The following is a 20,838-nucleotide window of genomic DNA, read 5'->3' as shown; positions in this document are numbered from 1 at the left end:
AAAGAATAAAAGAATTAAAAAAAAAAAAAAAAAAGAATCCAGATGTGGTGGCTAACACCTGGAATCCCAGCACTCAGGAGGCTGAGGCAGGAGGACTTTAGCAAGGACTACACAGTAAGTTCGAGGCCAGTCTAGAACACAGCATGAGACCCTTGTCTCAACAAATAAGCAAGCAACTTCTCAGCCATTGGGCTTCCCCACCCACGCCTCTCCTCTAATATGGACACATACTGTGTGACCCTTTTGCACACACTGTTCCCTCACTTCTAACAGAAAGAATCTATTCCACCCAGGTAACAGGGCGAAGGTCAATGGTTAGACTAAGAACTGACCACCCGCCCTGACAACCCCACTGTGGTCTGGAAGGCTGGGGCACAGGTCTTTGGGAACAGATCATAACTATTTGTAAAAGAGGCCTATGGGCTGGATGTGGTGGGTGCATGCTTGCACTCTGAGTAAATACTGCTTTGGACATGGGATGGGAGAGCCGGGGGTGGGGGTGGGGGTGGGGAGCTAGGGGTGGAGGTAAAGAGTACCCTTCCCTGAAACCCATGTCTTCTACCTTGTCACATCACCCAAAATTGCTGGTTGGAAGGTTGCCCTCCACCCTTCTCTGTGTCTTTAAACTTTTATCGCTCGAATTTAAAAGCCCCACATGCCTTGACTCATTCTGTTACCAGCAATATTAAAACTTATCACTTCAGTTTTCCCCCTGTGGTTTACTGTGTTTCTGCTCAGTCCCTGATGTCTATCAGATTTCCCAGGTGAGAAGGGGTAGGCAATCGGAAGAGGGAAGACCACGCAGGGTCCTTGTACCAGTTATGATCACAGACTGTTTTGGGTTTGCTTTGTTCTGTTTTTGAAACAGGGCCTCGTGGTGCCCAGGCTGATTTCAAACTTACTATGTAGCTGAAGGTAACATTAAATGTTTGACCCTCCTGCCTCTCTCCACCTCTCTAGTGCTGGGACAATCCACAGTGCCCATTTTACACCATGCTGAGCACCAAACCCAAGGGCTCCACGTATGCTAGGCAAGCGCTCTCCCAGCAGAACTGTATCCCCAGCTTAAACGTATCCTTTAAAAGTAGTTTGTGGGACCTGGCAGTGGTGGCACACGCCTTTAATCCCAGCACTCTGGAGGCAGAGGCAGGTAGATCTCTGAGTTCAAGGCCAGCCGGGTCAATAGAGCGAGTTCCAGGACAGTCAGGGCTACATGCAGAAACCCTGTCTCAAAAATAAAATAAAATAAAATAAAATAAAATAAAATAAAATAAAATAAAATAAAAAGTAATTTGTGCTATAAGAAAGAAAAACATTGTGCTAAATTAGAAAAGACAAGAGCGAGGCCAGCAAGACGGCTCAGTGTATAAAAGTGTGCTGCCAATCCTGAGACCCAGGCGTGATCCCCAGAACAACTCCTGCAAGTTGTCCTCTGACCTCTACACGGGCATTGTGAGAGCTACATCCACACCCATGAACACAAGCAAATAAACAAACGTAATAAAAAGGAAAGAATTGGCAAGAACCAAAGAAGTCAGTGAGGTTCGTTGGTGCACACCTGTGATCGCAGCTGTTGAGGCGTGAAGGCAGGAGGATTAATAGTTTAAGGACATCCTTGGCTACATTGCAAGATCAAGGTCAGCCTGGGCTACTTGAGACCTTGTCTTAAAACAAACAAAAACAACAACAAAAAGCAGTAAGAAGAGCACAGAAGCTGCTTTTGGGGACATTCACAAGCTCCCAGGTTACACTGCCTGGATGATGTGGTGCTGGGAATCGAACTCAGGGCTCCAGAATGCTATGCAAGCATTCTACAACCAAAGTGCAGCCCTTCAGGGTGTTTTGCTTCGTCTGTCTGTCTGTTTGTTTGTTTTAGAAAGAACTTCACACTATAGTCCCAGGCTGTCCTGGAACTCACGGTGTAGCTCAGGCTAGCTTTGAATTTAACAACACTCCTGTCTGGGCCTCGGGAGTACTAGGATTACAGACATGAGCCACCAAGCCCAGGTTGACTCAGTTTTCATGGAACACAAAGTCCAAAACACATCCAAGAGAGGAGGCTCATAGGAGAACCTGCCTTTGTAAGTTTGACCCAGAAGTAACCGATCCCAATCCCTAGCCCCCATGGACAGCAAGGCAAGCTGCTGAGCAACAGGGGGAAATACCCAAAGAAATTACAGTCACGTAAACAGGCGTTGTTGCTCACGCCTGTAATCCCAACACTCGTAGGCTGAGACAGGAAGATTGCCATGAGTTCAAAGCCAGGCTGGCTACAAAGTGAGTTCCACACTAGCATGAACTGTAGGATGAGGCCTTGTCTCAGAATATCAGAAGATGCTCAGGCAACGGCTCAGTTCATAAAGTGAAGCTGCGCCAGCATGAGAGCCTGATTTCAGATCCCCAGAACTCACAAAAACAAAAACCCTGGATTCACTGATATCCTACTGGAACCAGTGTGGACAGAAATGGGGCATCCCTGGAGCCTGCTGGCCAGCCAGCCGGCAGAATCAGTGAGAGACCCTGACTCAAACACTGTGATGGAGAGAGATAGAAGAAGGCTCCTAGCATTCATCTCTGGCCTCACACACACACCTGCATAGACATGTGCACACTTACAAATCATACACACACACCTGCATACACATGTGCACACTTACAAATCATACACACACACCTGCATACACATGTGCACACTTACAAATCATACACACACCTGCATACACATGTCACACTTCCAAATCATACACACACCTGCATAGACATGTGCACACTTACAAATCATACACACACCGGCACACACACACACACACACACACACACACACACACACACACACACCTACCCCATCCCACAGAAAGACCCAAGGTGGTATCTCACAAACCTTTCTCCTGGGCAAAGACCTTCTAAGGAGTTTCAGGGTGGATCTCATAGACCTTTACACAGTGTCACCTGTAACTCTGCCCCAACAAGAGGTGCAGTTGAAATCCCATTCCTTTGGATCTAGAATTGAAAGACCCTAGCCCTTCAGGCTTACACCTCCAAGCCTCGGGAAGACAGAAACTTCAAGCACCAGGAAATGAGAAACTAAAAATCTAGTTCAACTGTGACTGGGATAGTTGCAGGTGTTCCAGGAAGGACCACCGTAACCTGTGTGTAAGCTCCACTCCCACCCTGATACCCCCCTTGAGGTTTATGCAACTGTACCCCCTCTGTGATCACCCTGTGATCAGGCCATGAAGTTGTATGGGAATTGTAATCTTGTGGGTTTTGTGGGTTTTTCCTTTAAAAGCCCTTATGGGGCTGCAGTAAGATGCGACTCTTGCTCTTTGGAGCAGAGTTTGCCCATCTGTACAGATGTTTCTTTAATAAAATCCTGGTGCTGTTGCATCAACTGGACTGGAGTCTGGGTTCTTGGGGTGCCCACTTGAGACCCTAAACTTTGGGGTCCAACAAGAATAACCTCTGTCTCTCTTATAACCAATAGACTGTGACAGAGGTGATGTTGCCTGAGTCCGGGTCGAGGAGGCCATGTAGCTTTAATCTGGCTCTTCAGGAAGACAGCTCTCCAGATGTGCTGTAGCAGTGCTTTCTCGTAGGTTCTGTCATCCCGCAAATAACCACACAGAGACTTATTGATTATGAAAGCTTGGCCTCAGCTTGTTCACAACCAGCTCTTATAACTTAAATTAACCTGTTTATAGTAATCTATGTTCTATCGTGGCATTTTTACCTTTCAACCATTCTTTATGTCTGACTTGGTCTTCATCTCACTGATGTCTCCGGGTGCCTAGATTCCTCTCCTCTTCCTCTCTCTCCCCGAAATCCCGCTTATCCTCTCCTGCCTAGCTGTTGAGCATTCGGCTCTTTATTAAACCAATCAGGGCACCTTGACAAAGACACGTCTTCACAGTGTACAAAAAGATCATCCTACAACAACGCTCCCTCTCCAAGGCAGCCCTAGCTCTGTGAGGAGTCAGGAGTCAACAGTCGTGGCTGGGGCCAGCCTCTGTGGACTACAGCTCAGGCACCAGACATGAGTCACAGAGCGCTGGGATCACCATGGTTCTCGGTATTCAAGTCCTTTTCAGCATTTGCGTCATCCGAGCTGAGGCCCTAGACACACATTTCCACCGTGTTATACACAGATCCTTAACCCACAGCTGGAACACAACGACCGGTGCCTTTTTGTTCTTATGTGGTTTGCCTGTGTGTGTATCTATACATAAGGTTCATGCAGAGTCCAGAAGAGGACATCAGATTCCTTGGAGCTGGAAACACAGACGGCTGTAAGCCACCATGTGGGTGCTGCAAACCAAACCCAGGTGCTCTTAACCACAGAGCCATCTCTCTACCCCTGATGGCTACTTTAATTTTTGTTTTGTTTAGTTTTTTCAAGACATGGTTTCTCTGTGTAACAGCTCTGGCTGTCCTAGAACTTGCTTTGTAGACCAGGCTGGCTTCTAATTCAGCTTCTGCCTCTCTCATGCCGGGATTTAAGACGTGGGCCACCACCGCCCGACTAGTTTGTTTTTATTATTGTGTGTATATGTGTGAGTACATAGTATGTGTGTGGCGATGGGGTGCCACAGCACATGTGTGGATATCGGAAGACAACTCTTCCTGGAGTTGGTTCTTCCCTTCCATCTTTACCTACGTTCTGGGGATTGAACTTGGGTCACTGGATTTTGCCCCTTTACCCACTGAGCCATTTTGCCAGCCCCTGACAGTTCCTTTTTTTTCTCAGCAGTAGAGTGCTTGCTTGCTCCCAATGGGTGATGGAGAAGGTCACCAAGCCGCACTTCCTCCATGGCTTTACCAAGTCCCTCCACAGTCCCAGAGAGCGAGCAAGCCACCCCTCTCCTTGAGTTCTTAAAGGACCATGCATCTTCAGAGAAGGCCGCTCCCATTGGGCTGAACCACGCCGTTCAGTTGGTCTTGGACCGAATGGCAGAATTCCCACAACACTTGCCTCATATGCATGAGGTCCAGGGGTTCAATCCCGAGTACTAGCAGGAGGGGAGAAGGAATCTTCTTACCGACAAAGTAGGGCCCAAATGAGACAACCAGGGTATCTCTGCCAGCCAGAGCAGCGTACAGCCGATGCAGAAATGTGCTCTCCCTGTGTGACGCCTGTGAAGTGGAGGCTCTGAGACCGCCTCACCCCGCTCCACCCCACCCCCGAACTGCACCCCGAACTGCAGCGCTCTTCCTGGGACCCCCCTCACTGTCTGATCATGGGAAATTAAGACTATGAAACTTAATTCCGTTTCTGAAGCACAAATACGATTTCCTTGTCGGCTGAACCATTCTCCACGACAGGCATGAATTTCCAGGACCCTTCCACCCTGTGTGAATTTTGTACCTCTGAATTCTAATCAGGAGGCATTAGATCTTCGGGTAATTTACACGAAGTCTCTACTTTGGAATGTTCTGAGGGAATGCCTGCTGACTCCGCGTTTATTTTTTCAGCTGGTGGTTGAAGCTCCCAGGCAGTTGTGATCGATGGGAATGCCAGCGTCTTGTCCGGTTTCAGCTTTATTGCAAATTTTGCATCGCATAGCAGTCATATTTCTACCTTCTCACTGTGAAATACAAGGAATTTTTAGGCCTGTATTTTCAAAGGAAATATCATTGTCTTTACACCCCACCTCAACTACACAGAACTATTTAACAGTGAAAAGACATAAAGAGGACAAAATAGTATTTCAAGATTCTGGAAGAATGTTAATTTAAGATGATTTTTACTGTAAAGGCTGTATTACTCTTTTTCTTTTTGCAGTGGTGAGTGTCAAACCCAGGCTCTCATGTGATACCCTTATACTCTACCATCAAGCTCATCCTCAGCCTTGGAAAGCTTTTTTTAAAAATGTTTTTTAATAAAACTCCTGAAAAAAAAGAAGTAATTCAAGGGAAGAATGCTAGGGTAGCATACATTAAATGACCTAGGGCATGTGGACAATGTGGGAAGGTCCATGAAGGGGCACGTTTTTGTAAACCCAGCTCTTGGAGTCTGAGGCAGGAGGACTGAGTTCAAGATGAGCCTCAACTCATTAACAAGGCTCTGTCTCAAGCAAACAAAATAACTAGAGTGATTCTTAACACTCCAGGGTTTGTCCTCATGAACTCAGAGGCCATTAGAACATTGCAAATTTAATTTCCCAAAATATCATCTGGAATTAAACTGGTATCCAGCATGTGTGAACATCACACAGGGCCATGAGATTTGACCACTATCAATTAACAATTATGCTAATCCAGAAGTTGTGTCTACAATTAAAACATGATTCCCAATAAAGAAAAAAAGGATGTAATTCCTAAGCCAGCAATGTGATGCATTGACGCATGCCTGTCTTTCCAGTACTTGGAAGGTGGTAATTGAAGGTCACCCTCAGCGACACAATGACTTGAGACCAGATTAGGCTACATGAGACCCTGCCTCAAAAAATAAATAAATAAATGAACAAATAATTTTTTGAATGTGTATGTTTGTTTTGCCTGCATGTATGTCTGTGCACCACATACATTCCTGGTGCCCATGGATGCCAGAGGAGGGCATTGATCCTCTGGAACTAGAGGTACAGAGGGTTGTGAGCCACCATGTGGATGCTGGGACCCAAACTCCAGTCCTCCGGAAGAGCAGCAAGTGCAGCCGTCACTCCAGTCCCTAATTAAAAAAAAAAGCTGTAATTCCTGGGAACAGGATTCCACAGTTAAAGAAACACTAGCCACTGATACATTAGAAAATGAGCAGCGACTGAAGGTAAATTACGAAAGGAAATGAGAAAAGCCAAAAGCAATATGTGGATTTCAAATTTTGTCTAACAGAGAAAACATGGTGCCATGCACGTGTAACAGCTCTTGGGAGGCGGAAGTGGGAAGCTCGGGAACTCAAGGTCATTCTCAGCTAGTAGCAAGTTAGAGCTAGCCTGGACTAAAGGAGTCTCTGTCTCAGAAAACTAAACAAACAAAAACTTTACTAACAAGGGGAAGAAGGAGGAAAAAGAGCTTTCCTAACTGAAGACAACAGAACATCCGGGAATGGTGGAGCACACTTTGACCTCGCACTGGGAGGCAGAGGCAGGTGGGTCTACGTGATGAGTTCCAGGACAGCCTGGACTATATAATGAGTCCTTTCCTCAGAGAGAAAGGAAGGAAGGAAGGAAGGGAGAGAGAGAGAGAGAGAGAGGGAGGGAGGGAGGGAGGGAGGGAGGGAGAGAGAGAAAGAGAGAGAGAGGGAGGGAGGGAGGAAGGGAAGGAGGGAGATTAAAGCAATGTTGTCTTTCAGATTGTGTGTGTGTGTGTGTGTGTGTGTGTGTGTGTGTGTGTGTGTGTGTGTGTGCCTTCCCAGTGTTATGGTTCAAGCCCAGGAGCATCAGTGTGCTAGACTATCAACAAGGCACACACTCCCAGCCCTGCCAATGGCTCTTGTATTTTATACCCAGTGTTAGTCACACCCTCCTTCTCCCATGATGCACTGTGTCCCCTCACACCCTCCTTCTCCCATGATGCACTGTGTCCCCTCACACGATGCACCAGAATAAATACTTCAGTCTCAGTTAGGGTTTCTGTGGCTGTGATGAAACAGCATAGCCAACAGCAATGTGGGAGGAAAGGGTGTATTTCACAGTTCCATGTCCCAGCTCACCACAAAAGCAGTGAGGGCAGGAACTCAAGCAGAGCAGGAACCTGCAGACAGGAGCTGAGGCTGAGGCAGAGGCCATGGAGGAATGGTGCTCACTGGCTTTCTCAGCCTGCTTTTTTTTGGTTGGTTGGTTGGTTGGTTGGTTTTTTGTTGTTGTTATTTTGTTTTGTTTTGTTTTTTTTGGACAGGGTTTCTCTACATAACAGCACTGGCTGTCCTGGAACTCACTTTGTAGACCAGGCTAGCCTCCAACTCACAGAGATCCACCTGCCTCTGCCTCCCAAGTGCTGGGATTAAAAGTGTGTTCCACCAAGCCTGACTCTGCTTTCTTATAGAACCCAGGACCATCAGTCCTAGGGATTGTGCCACTCACAATGGGCTGGGCCCTCCCACACCAATCACTAATTAAGAAAATGTCCTAAGCTTGATTTTTTTAATTTTAAGCATTTTCTCAATTGTGGTTCCCTCCTTTCAGATGACTCCAGCTTGTGTCAAGTTGACATAAAACTACCCAGGACACTTTCCTTAAGTTGCTTTTCTCAGGCATTTTAATGAAAAAGCAAGTGATTCATATACCAAAAGAACACAAACTGGTGCGCCCTTCCGGGGGATAATTGAGCAAATCAGAGGGCTGGAGAGGTGGTTCAGCAGTTAGGAGTTTTGACAGTTCTTGCAGAGGACCTGGTTTGGTTTCCAGCACTCACTTGGGAGCTCACAGCCATCCCTAACACCAGTTCCAGAGGACCCAATGCCCTCTTCTTGCCTCCCAGGGCTTCTGCATGTAAGTTGGGCACATAAATTCATGCAGGCACACACACATACTCATGCATAATTTTTTATTAAAAAAATTTAGATTTATTTTTATGTGTTTGAGTGTTTTGTCTGCATGTGTGTCTATGCACTCTATGCATGCTTGGTGCCCACAGAGGTCAGAAGAGGGCATCAGATCTTCTGGAACTGGAATCATAGATGGTTGTGAGCCACCATGTGAATGCTGGGAATTGAACCCAGGTCCTTTGCAAGAGGAGTATACGCTCTTCATCTATGATCAGTCTCTCCAGCTCACCCCCCACTCCCTGAAAAAAAAAACAAAACTTTAAATTTATCCCTCCTGCCCACCTCACCCCAATGCTGGAGGTTGAATGCAGGGCCTCACCCAGGTTAGATGGTGTGAGCCACATCACAACTCAACCAGGGGCTACCTTCAGGAAAGAATCATTAGCAGCACAATTTTTTTTGGTTTGTTGAGTCATCGTTCCTGTGTGTAGCTTTGGAGCCTTTCCTGAAACTCACTCTGTAGCCCAGGCTGGCCTCGAACTCGTAGAGATCCACCTGCTTCTGCCTCCCAAGTGCTGGGATTAAAGGCGTGCACCACCACCGCCCGGCCCAGCACAGATGTTTTTAACTTTTCAATTTTATAAGTAAATCTTTGTGTCAAAATATTTTGTACACGGGGTGAGGTGATGGCACACACCTTTAATCCCAGCACTCAGGAGGCAGAGCCAGGCGGATCTCTGTGAGTTCGAGGCCAGCCTGGGGTACAGAGTGAGTTCCAGGAAAGGCACAAAGCTACACAGAGAAACCCTGTCTCAAAAAAAAAAAAAAAAAAATCTGTGCTGGCAGTTTTATGTCAACTTGACACAAGCTAGAGTTAGTTGAAAGGAGGGAACCTCAACTGAGAAAATGTCTCCATGAGATCGTGTAGGGCATTTTCTTAATTAGTGATTGATGGGTGAGAATCCAGCCCATTGTGGGTGGGGCCCTCCCTGTGCTGGTGGTTCTGGGTTCTATAAGAAAACTGTCTAGCTAGGTATGATGAGCAAGCCAGTAGGCAGCACCCCTCCATATCCACTGCATCAGCTCCTGACTCCAGATTCTGCCCTGCTTGAGTTCTTGCACTGTGTCTACCTGCACACCACCATGCTTCCCGCCATGATGATAATGGACTAAACCTCTGAACTGTAAGCCAGCCCTAATTAAATGCCTTCACTTATAAAGATTGCCATGGTCATGGCACCTATTCAAGCAATAGAAACTCTAAGACAGACACTATGACCACAGCAACTCTTATAAAAGAAAGCATTTAATTGGGGCTTGCAGGCAGGCAGCAGGAAGAGTGTCACTGGGCTTGGCTCAGGCTATTGAAATCTCAAAGCCCAACCCCAGTGGCACACTTCCTCCTGTTGGGGGATATTCAATCACACTGTGAACCCCAAGTTTGCATTTGCATTAATTAAATAAAATTAACCTTGGGTCAGGAGGCTGATTAGCAACTAGTTGACAGAAAGTAATCATAGAGCACCAGAGGGCATCCAGGAGAGATAGAGAGACACAGGAAGTAGCAGGGCGGGATCTGGAGGGAAAAGCTTTTTTGTTGTTGTTGTTGTTGCTGTTTGGTGGAGTGGAAGGATGCTCTCTTTTTCAGAGATGCCAGCAAGAAGAGAAGGTTAGCTGGGTGCTACTCACCTTTCTTGAGCTAGCAGGTTTTTCACCCCAGACTTTGAATCTCAAGTCTTAGTTATTAAAAAAAAAAATAGAGATTTAGTTAAAGCTACCTTTAGCGACAGCAACAGGGCCTGTGCCTTCAGGAACAGAATTTCTGCCAGACTGTGGCCTGAGTGGCAGGGCCACTGCCAGAGAAGCAGACCAGTAACTGCAGAGTCTCAATTGCTGGCTGAAATAGCAGTAGATTAAGGTGAAGCCACTGTGCTGAAATTAAAACAACATCCTCTTACAAGGCCACACCTTTTAATCCTTCTCAAGTGGTACCACTCCCTGATGACTAAGCATTCAAATATATGAGCCAATGAGGACCATTCTTTCTTTTTTTTTTCCAGAGCTGAGGACCGAACCCAGGGCCTTGTGCTTGCTAGGCAAGTGCTCTACCACTGAGCTAAATCCCCAACCCCAATGAGGACCATTCTTATTCAACCACCACACAGGGTCTTGTTATGTAGCTCTGTCTGGACTGGAATTTGCTATGTAGACAAGGCTGGCCTCAAACTCACAAAGATCCATTTGTGGCTGCTTCCTAAATCCTGGGATCAAAGTTGTGCACCACCATGCCCAGCTGAATAATACAGATGTTTTACTGTTTAAAAATGTTAGTAAGAGGGTTAGAGGTATAGCTTACTTGGTAGAGTTCTTGGATGCATGCAAGACACCCTGAATTCAATCCCAGTACCCTATAAACTGGGTGTGATGTCACATGCCTGTAATTTCCACAGTAGGAAAGTGAAGACTGCATGATTAGAAGTTCAGGTTCATCCTCAACTACATAGGGAGTCAAGGCCAGTCAAGTCTCCCTGAGACTCTGTATAAAACATGAACAAATAAATAGATAAATAAATAAATGATAAAGCAGGCCACAGACATGTCTCAACAGGTAAAGGCACTTACCCTGCAAGCCTAATGATTTGAGTTCAAACACTAGAACCCATATGGTGGAAGAAAAGAACAGATTCCTACAAATCTTGTTCTGATCTCTGCATGAACACCATGGCATGCATGTGCTCAGAAAACACACACACATAAATGATTAAGTAAACAAATCAATACATTTTTTAATGTCACTAAGTTCTAGGAATGATGTTTAGTCATAGAGTGCTTCCCTAGCATGCTCAAAGTCCTAGGTCCCATCCTCAACATCACACGCATACCAGAGGTACTAAACCCATCATGGTGGTTCATGCCTCTAATCCCAGCCTCAGGAAACTGAAGGAAGAGGATCAAGATTTTGAGGCTAACCTGGGCTATATAGCAAGACTCGGGGTCAAAAGAGAGAGGGGAGGGGGAGATGTTGCTTCTATCATGTCCTTGTTTCCCACGTGAGTGAGTCTGTTCTCTTTCTGGTCTTTACCCACTGATGGAAATATCTGCAGTCACCATCGCCACAGCTCTCATCACTGAGGCGTCAGAATCTAATATTCGGGATGTGCAGTCTCTCTCAATATTGTTCCTGTCTCTTGTTTCTGTGGCCATCTGCTTACTTGTTTTTCCACGTATACTTTATTTGTCTGTTGTTTTTTGACACGGGTCACATATTGTCCAGAGTGGCTTGGAAAGACTTCTAACTCCTCTCTCCTCCACGCCCCATGTGCTGGGGTGACAGGTGTGTACAGCTTTGCTGAGCTCTACATGAACTCTAGGTACTTACTTCACTTTGTGGTGTTGTTGTTGTTGTTATTTTATTTTGTTTTTCGAGACAGGGTTTCTCTGTGTAGCTCTGGCTGTCCTGGAACTTGTTCTGTAGACCAAGCTGAACTCAAACTCAGAGATCCACCTGCCTCTGCCTCCTGAGTGCTGGGATCAAAGGTGTGCTCCACTATCACAAGGCTACTTATTTAATTTTTAAAATTCACTTTATTTTTAATTATATGTCTGTGTATGTGAGTATAGAGGGCATTAAAGGCCAGAAGAGGGCACTGGATCTCTTGGAAATGCAGTTACAGGCAATTGTGAGTCCTCAGATGTGGGTGCCAAAAACTGAATCAGGTCCTCTGAAGAGTGTCTCTCTGTTCCCATGCTATTTATGTATGTATGTATGTATGTATGTATGTATGTATGTATGTTAACCTGTGTGTTAGTTGTCAACATGCCAAACTCCAGAATCACCCAGTGAAAGGAACGATAAGAATAATAAGCGGTGCTGGTGGCAGTGCTAGTTACCAAGTGAAAAGGTCATGACCACAGCCATGATACCTGGTAGCAGAGAGCTTTATTTGGAGGAGATGGGGGGAGAGACAAAAAAACCAGGCCTAGGGAGGAAAGCCCGTGCAGGGAGAGGGAAGATGGTGGGGGAAGAGAGAGCAAAACAGAACAGAGGGAGAGAGAGGGTGGGGTCTGAGTCACGGCTCTTCAAGGCACAGGTGGGCTTACAGAGCCACGCCACACATGCACAGATTGTGCAACCACGCTGTGTATATGTGATCACCAGTGCACACTGATGACATAAGACACAAGACCCTTTGCCTAACTCCTGAACTGTGCATGTGCAGTCATGAAGCTGGAGTAAGGGCAGAATTTTAACACCCAGGACACAAGCCTGCAAAGGATTGTCTAGATTAGGCTAGCCTCTACCATGACTATGAGACACACTACAAGGGATTATCTCGATTAGGCTAGCCTCTGCAATGACTGTGAGACACACTACAAGGGATTATCTAGATTAGGCTAGCCTCTGCCATGACTGTGAGACACACTGCAAAATGGCAACGAGCCATGTGGCTGACTAAAAATAGTGGCAATCCAAAATGGAATGATGCCATATGGTTCCTTTAAAGTTACCCATACATAGATTTTTAATTATCAGTTCCCAGGGTTATTAGTTTTAACGTTTTTTCTTCAGATTTTACAAACTTTTAATCATATCCAACAAAATAGACTTCTACATCTTGAGGTACAGAATGTTCACATGAACCAAGTCTGATTTTTTAGCTGTTCTGCTTTGCTGTCTGTTCCCATCACCGTCAGGAGCTCAGCCGGATGCAGCCACATAGCGGAAACATTTAAATAAGCATGCCTGGGTCTAGAGAAGGGAGAGCCATAACCCAAATCTAGAGCTGTCTTTCCAATAAAGAACAGCATAAAACAATTTTAATGTTATCTACATCAAAAAGACATCTGAACTCCTGCTAACCCAAATCCGGTGACCAGAGATCAGGGATAAATTCCGGGCCCTGACCACCAAGGCAGCCATGGCAGCTGTGGTGACTGCCAACTGTCCACAGCAGAGACCCCAAAAATGTTCAGACCTTTCTGTCTCCAGTCTGTATTTGCAACAAAACTTACAGACACACCAGAAAACACAGATAAAACTTTCCAACAAAACAGGGAGACACAGACAAAAATTTCAAGGACACACCAGAAAACAGAGAGAACTTTCTAACAAAACAATCATACACAACTTCCTCTAGAAATAGACCAAACTTTCCAACAAGACAAACAAAACTTCCAACCTGAACCAGAACCAGATGGGTGGGCAACGTCTCACTATATGCCTGGACGGGAGACTACTGGGGCCCCATTGAAAACCCTCCATGTCCCAAATAGGGATCCCATAGAACAGAACAGACTATGACTCAACAGGCTTCTGTAGATGCTGGCTGCATTTCTCAGCATAAAAGTTCACTCCCATAGTCCACAAACTGAAGGCAACCTAGGAGCTTTGGAATGTCTCAAGGCACATGCCTCCTGAAGTGGCCCCTAAGCCCCTGAGTTCTGGAGTGAAGGTCCAGCTTTAAAATTTGGATGGGTGGTCTGAATCTCGCTGGGGCCTCCAGAAAATGTTAATCCCAACAGTGAGAATAAGACCACTACCACAATTTGAGCTGAATTTGAAGCAAGTTTGATTTTTGTTGGGGTGCACCCAAGAGCTGGCCAGCCACTGCCTTCTAAGTTGGATTAAAGAGAGTATCCCCAAATCCACCTCTTGGGCCCCTTTTAAGGAGTAAAATCACAAATAGTTTTACAGAAGAGAGACAATGGGGAAATAAGGAAATACAATTTTTTTTTATATGCAAAAGCAAAGAGCCTTTATTGCAAGCTCGAGCTTGGGCTCTCCGTCCATTCCAGTGGTGGAATCAGGGAGAGCCTCAAGCTCAGTTGAGGTGGGGTTTTGAAGGAGTAAAGGATGGGGGCGGGTAGGGGAATTTCAGATTCAGATGTGGGTTGAAGTCCTGATTGGGCGGGAGTGGGGCACAGAAGTCTTGTCAAACAGGGATTGGTACTGGCATTGCTGCAAGGAAATTGGCAACCTATATACAAGTTATGTAAGCTATCCTTTATGTTCTGGAACCTGTTTGTCTCAGTTCTGAGACAGGGTACAGTTTGTGGCTTTTCCTGGTTGTTGTAATGGTGAGGCCTAGTCCCATTTCTTTTATAATTTATTTGTGTACATTGATGTTTTCCCTGCATATATGTCTGTGTGAGGGTGTTGGATCCTGGAGTGACAGACAGTTGTAAGCAAAATACAAAATTCTTTAAAAAAATATTCATGTAGTCACCCACCATGTGATTTGGAGGGGTCGGGGAGAGTAAGGGAGGGTCAGGGTCAGGGCATTCTCAAAAACAAATCAAGGTCATGGGTTGGGGAAGGTCAGGCTCCAGGAAACAGAGAGCAACTCAGCTCTCACAGTAAATAGAACCTTATTTTTTAAATACAGCAGAATGGCTCCTGCCTTCAAAGTGGAGTCAGGCGGGTTCCTCGGTTGCAGAAATATATTCTCTCTCTCTCTCTCTCTCTCTCTCCCTCCCTCCCTCCCTCCCTCTCTGCCCCCCTCCCTCTCTCCTCTCTCTCTCCTCTCTCTTTTTCTCTCTCCTCTCTCTCTCCCCTTTTCAACTCTCCTATATGCTAGGCAAGCCCTCTACCACTGAGTCATATCCCTATCCCTCTTTTGACTTTTTATTTTGAGATAGAATCTGACTAAATTGCCCAATCTGACTTTGGATAGACCTTGAAGTTGTGATCTTCAGGCCTGAACTACTGGCCGAACCAGGTTGTGCGTGCGTGCGTGCGTGCGTGCGTGCGTGCGTGTGTGCGTGTGTGCACTAGAGGACAGTCTCCGTGTCATTCTTCCTTAGACACTGTCCACTTGGGTTGTTCTGGGGACAGGCTTTCTCACTGGCTGGCTGTTAAGCCCCAGGGATCCCCCTGTTTCGGCCTCCCCTGCTTTGGGATTACCATGTCATGACACCATACCAAGCTGTAAATTTTCTCTGGAGCACTCATTGACTTATGTTGTGTGTGAGTGTGTGCACACAGAGGTCAGAGGACAAACTGGGGGAGTCAGTTCTCTCCTTCCTTCATGTGGGTCCTGAACATCAAACTCAGGTCATCAGGCCTGGCAGCAAAGGCCTTGGCCCGCTGAGCCGTCTCACCCACCCCAAGCCAGCTCTTCAGAGGTAGTTCAGATCCGCATGCTGTCATGACAAGCACCTCACTGACTGAGCCATTGTTAATGTCCTGTGTCCTGACGTAAAAGCCTCATTTTGGGGAAAGGCCCCTCCCCTTCCTCTGTCTCTTCTGCTTTCCCTCCCACAAGGTGTGCACCCCTCAACGCCCCCTCTCTCTCTTCCTCTCTCTTCTCCCCCTCTTTCCTGTCTTCTCTTCATCTCTCTATTATAATAATCCATTTCTGTGTGGATACAACGTCTGGGTCATGAATGACTGTCCACCGCCGCTGCCCTGCCGCCATGGCATGGGATGCCCACCAGCCCGCTGCTACATCTGCCTAGCATGCCAGCATGTTTCCCCACACATGCATAATTCTTCACACTGGCACCCGTGACGTCAGCAGGCAACCCCACTGTTTTCTCCCAGGTGCCCGCAGTCTGACAAGCTCCGGGACCCTGTACCACCCACCATTTCTCCGACCGGAGCACCACCCGGGGTCTTCACTCTATTGGTAAGATTTCTTCCCCTCCCTTTGGTGAAAGACACCACACGTCTTTCGAGCTCTAAGCCCCTCAGCCCCGTTCTTATGGCATATGGAGACGGCCTGTGCCCACTCAATTCCACGGTCTTTGTGACAAGGGTCCATGCACTGACCTTCGCTGACCCTCTGGGATGCTGGCGGTCAGTCCGCTGGGCCCTATACCTTACCGTGGGAAATTCGCCCATGCCTCCCCCCACCCCCCACCCCGTCCCGACCACTGCCACCGACCCACGGCCTGGGCTCGCTCCTCTGCAGCTGCCCACACCAGCCGCAGACCAGGGCATCCCTCCCTCCCACCCGGCTGCACTGCTACTTCTCCGGCTTTCTTTCACAAAGTCTATTTCCTACGTGCGAGTGGAAATGTATGATTGATAGGGCCATCTATATTTCCTTCTGACTGACTTTTAAATGCGTCATTTTATCTGTTCCTTATCTTTTCAGTTTATTTTGGAGAAAAAAAAAAGAAAACCCATCTTTGATAAGGGCTGTCACGTGGTCAGCCAGATGCCATCTTTGCTAAGGTCAAAAGGAGACAGGTCATATGACCTCACCGCCATTTTTACTAAGGGCAGTGAAAAGGCACTTTCTGACTCAAGTTATAGGTGGGGTGCCTGGCACTCGAGCCTTCTGGGCAGGCCAGAGGTCCAGTCATGACCTGGTATCCATTCCTCCACAGCTGCTCATGTGGGCAGGGCCCGGAGACATATGCACTCCCCTCCGGGCATCAGTAGAACCACACATAGGTATTATTATATTAAGATGTTAAAATTTCAGATCTTAACATTAATACAATTCTGATACAGTTTGGGTCACAAGCTCAGGATTTTAAGTTTTCCTTAGTTACTCATTACCTGCTTTCCTATGATTTGGATTTCAGTACTGATTAATAATACTAATTTATCTAAAACTTTTATTTCCTTTTATAAAATAAAAATTTCATAGAAGCCTCAGAGGATCAAAAGAAGCCATTAGATCCACTTCACAGAGGTCAAACAAGCTCCAGACAAATGAGTTTCCTCACATGTCTGTTCCTGAGGATGGAATTTCTCTCCCTCCTGGTCTCCCTTTCCCAGTCACTATGACCATGGGCCAAAAGCTTCCAAATAAGTTCATAAATTTTAACTCCCGTCTCTAGTCTGTACTTCAGCAGGCTAGCAGAAACATTGAAGCAGCAGTTTGGACCACAACCTGCAGCGCTTTCCCTGCTATGGATGTCAGCAAAGATTCTTGTCTGTGTGATGTGGACCAGCCCAGCCAAGCACACTTGTTCCCTGCCTCTGCAGCCAGGTCAGCTGACCACATGCTGGGTTCCCTCCTCACCTTTAACTAGCCAGAGTCCTCCTGACCACACCCTGTTCCAGCTTGAAGCGGCTGTGGAGAATATGTTGTCCTGTGCTCCCTGTTCCCAGGACAGGCTGGAGGCCTAGCTTAGGGATGGAAACCCTGGCATAGAGTCCACCAAGAGGGTCCTTTTCCTTTTCTCAGAGGGTGCTTTTCTCAGAGTTGGGCTGCACCCTGACTCACAAGTCCCTTTTCTCCTGTTCTCATTCAGCCTTGGGATACTTCCCTGTCACTCTTCTTTGACTTCTCAGGAGACAGCTTAAGAAAGAATTGTTTCGGGCTGGAGAGATGGCTCAGCAGTTAAGAGCACTGTTCTTCCAGAGGTCCTGAGTTCAATTCCCAGCAACCACATGGTGGCTCACAACCATCTGTAATGAGATCTGGTGCCCTCTTCTGGCCTGCAGGCACACATGCAGACAGAACACTGTATACATAATAAATAAATAAATTTAAAAAAAAGAAAGAAAGAAAGAATTGTTTCTATATAATTCATTCAGGATTGTAGTCTGGCTGTACCTAGGGATCAGAATTATAGCTACAGGGCATTAAAAATGGTCGTGGCAAAGGACTACCGATTCTTGCCAAAACAAGTGTGGTTATGGCTTTAACAAAAGGCATCTTCTGAGGCCAGGACAATATGGCACTATCTCTGAAGTGGCCTTTGCAATCCAGAAAAGGTATAGTGCCCTTTTCTTTGAAGGCAGCTGAACAGGCAGTGGGCCGATGGCAGTGTTCTGATGTGCAATGGAACAGCAGCTGAAACAGTTATTCTTGAAGAATAACTAAGCTCATACCTCTAAATGGTAGACTGGCATTTAATAGAGGGATGTGGAGAAGAATGAGATGCCGAAATGAAGCCACACACACACAGCCAAGAAGAATGGACAGCTGAATTCAAAAAACATCAACAATTTCCAGAATTTAAAATCCTGAATCATGACATGACACTAGTGGAATTCAGGTGTTTTTGGTACATGGACTGCTCTCATACATGGACTGCTCTCACCCAATGTGAGGTTGAACTGTTGACCTTGTGTACATCCTACTTCCCAAATGAGTCTGTCAGATACGCTAAGCCTATAGGCTGAAGATGATGCCCCAACACTGCAGAGAAACCTCAGGTGACTGTCCAGGCAGCTGGCTGTTTCTGTCAACTCACATTTTTTCTGGAAGCTGCTTGAATGCACTTCCTGTTTTTATTTTTTATTAGGTAATATTATTTTCTTCTTGGGTCTCTGAGGGAGTTGAAGATTAGTTAGTTATAGTTGAAGATTAGATAGTTATAGTTTTCTTTGTTAAGAATTTCAGAAAAGAAAGTCACTAAAGAGGTATAAGTGTATAAATTTGAAAGACATTATAAGATAGTTCTGTTAGTCATATAAGTTAGGATAGAAAGTGAGTCAGGTACATTTTGGACTTACCAAAATAGGACAGATAATGAAATTATTTTCTCTGAATTTGTCAAATACAAATGGACTAGACATTATTTAGGTATTTATTATTTGTATATATTGTATATAGTTATTGTACTTTTGTATATAGTTTTTCTTATATTAGTTATAACTTTTTTCCTTTTTTCTTTTTTTTTATAATTAACCCCTGATTCTCATTCTACATTTTTTTTAAGATTTATTTATTGATTACATATACAGAAGAGGGCGCCAGATCTCATTACAGATGGTTGTGAGCCACCATGTGGGTGCTGGGAATTGAACTCAGGACCTCTGGAAGAGCAGTCAGTGCTCTTAACCTCTGAGCCATCTCTCCAGCCCTCCTTTTTTCTTTTTATTAAAATAGAAAAGGGGAAAAAAGAATTTGTACTGTATCTAGCTGATAATAGAAAAAAATAAATAAACAAATAAAAATGAAAAAAAATGGTGGTGGATTCAGATGTCACTGCCAACAGCTTAGAGAATGTCTCTCCTCACTCAAGGTCTGTTCAGGCTTAAGAATATAAGCCTCCCTGTCCTTGCTGACTTCACTAGGCTGTGACCAACTAGGAAACCTGTATATCCAGATTTAAGTTACATATATACTCTCAAAGTTTTATATATATATATATATATATATATATATATATATATATATATACATTTAACAGATTTTGTTCCCCCAGTCCTCAAACACCTGTAGAGATCTGAGACTGTGACATTTAATATAAAAGCTTTTGATGACAGAGAGACATGTCAGCTCCTAGCAGCATCCTGTATCTCCTCCAAGAAGATAGATGGCCGCAGAAGAACTTCCACCGGAAGCTCATGGCAAGGCTGATCATGCAGCGAGAAGCTGAGATCCTGTCCAGACTGTGAATAAAAGGAGCAATAGGGATCAACTGTCCTCTCTGCCAAGACTGTTAGGATGACCTCTCCAAATTTCTACTTCACAGAAACAAAATCTGTCAGATCTTCTGGGCCTATCAGCTGAACAAGTGCTGCTTTTGGGACTTCTGTACCACAACGACTACAGAGAGACTTGGGATTGCTGCCTAGGTAGCTGGAAAGCTGTCTCACTTCTTAAATTTATCCTTCTCAGATCTGACTATGTTTGATGACTAGGGTACCAGTTTAACAGCCCCAATCCTGAGATTACAAGCACCTTAATAGTTCATCAATATCCTGTTGAAATTACAGACAGGTATGCCTCATTCACAGACTTCATGGTACAGGTTTTAGGTATAACTCCAGAGGTTCAAAGTTTTAATACTGATAAATGTGGCTTTGATAAACTGATAGAACATTGACTACAAAGAGTTTTGAAGAGTCCTTAGATGGATTTTTAACCCTTTTGCTATGATAAAAATCTATTCCAGCTGTCTTACAGATACCCACAGATTCCTGGGAAAAGTTCTGCTACTGCATCACGAAATCTGGTCTGATGAAAACTGACAATCTCCAGAGCCTGTTTCTGACCCCACCTATTTTTTGAGCATATTTTGCAGATTCATTTCCCCGCCTGACCTCCAGAGAAACAGCAGATGCCATGGCTTCTGTACTCCTGATTTGGCGTGCCATTTCCCCCCAAGCTCCTGGAACATCACTGCTGCAACCTGCCTCCTCAGCTCCCTCAAGGAACAGATGTGCCTGAGACCTCCTGCTGTGACTGACTCCTGTTTCCCCCCTCCCCACTTCACCCCTTGTCAGCTTGAAGTAGTCTTGGGAATTCAGCACCCTTGTTCCCCCACTTGCTCCATAACTCACCTCTTTTTATAATAATCAAAACAGAGGAATGTTAATATTCTATCCCGCCCCTTGAAATCCGGCCCCATGGGGCTGCCCTGTGTCCTGACTAAAAACCTCATTTTAAGGAAAACCTCTCCCCTTCCCCTCTCTCTCCCACTCTCTTCCTCCCTCTCTCTCTCTCTCTCTCTCTCTCTCTCTCTCTCTCTCTCTCTCTCTCTCTTTCTCTCTCCATTCCCACGCG

The sequence above is a fragment of the Peromyscus californicus genome, unplaced genomic scaffold, assembly GCF_007827085.1.
Source record: "Peromyscus californicus insignis strain IS unplaced genomic scaffold, ASM782708v3 Scaffold_13__1_contigs__length_99412109, whole genome shotgun sequence".
Lineage (NCBI taxonomy): Eukaryota > Metazoa > Chordata > Mammalia > Rodentia > Cricetidae > Peromyscus > Peromyscus californicus.
Note: the sequence above shows the minus strand (reverse complement) of the source record.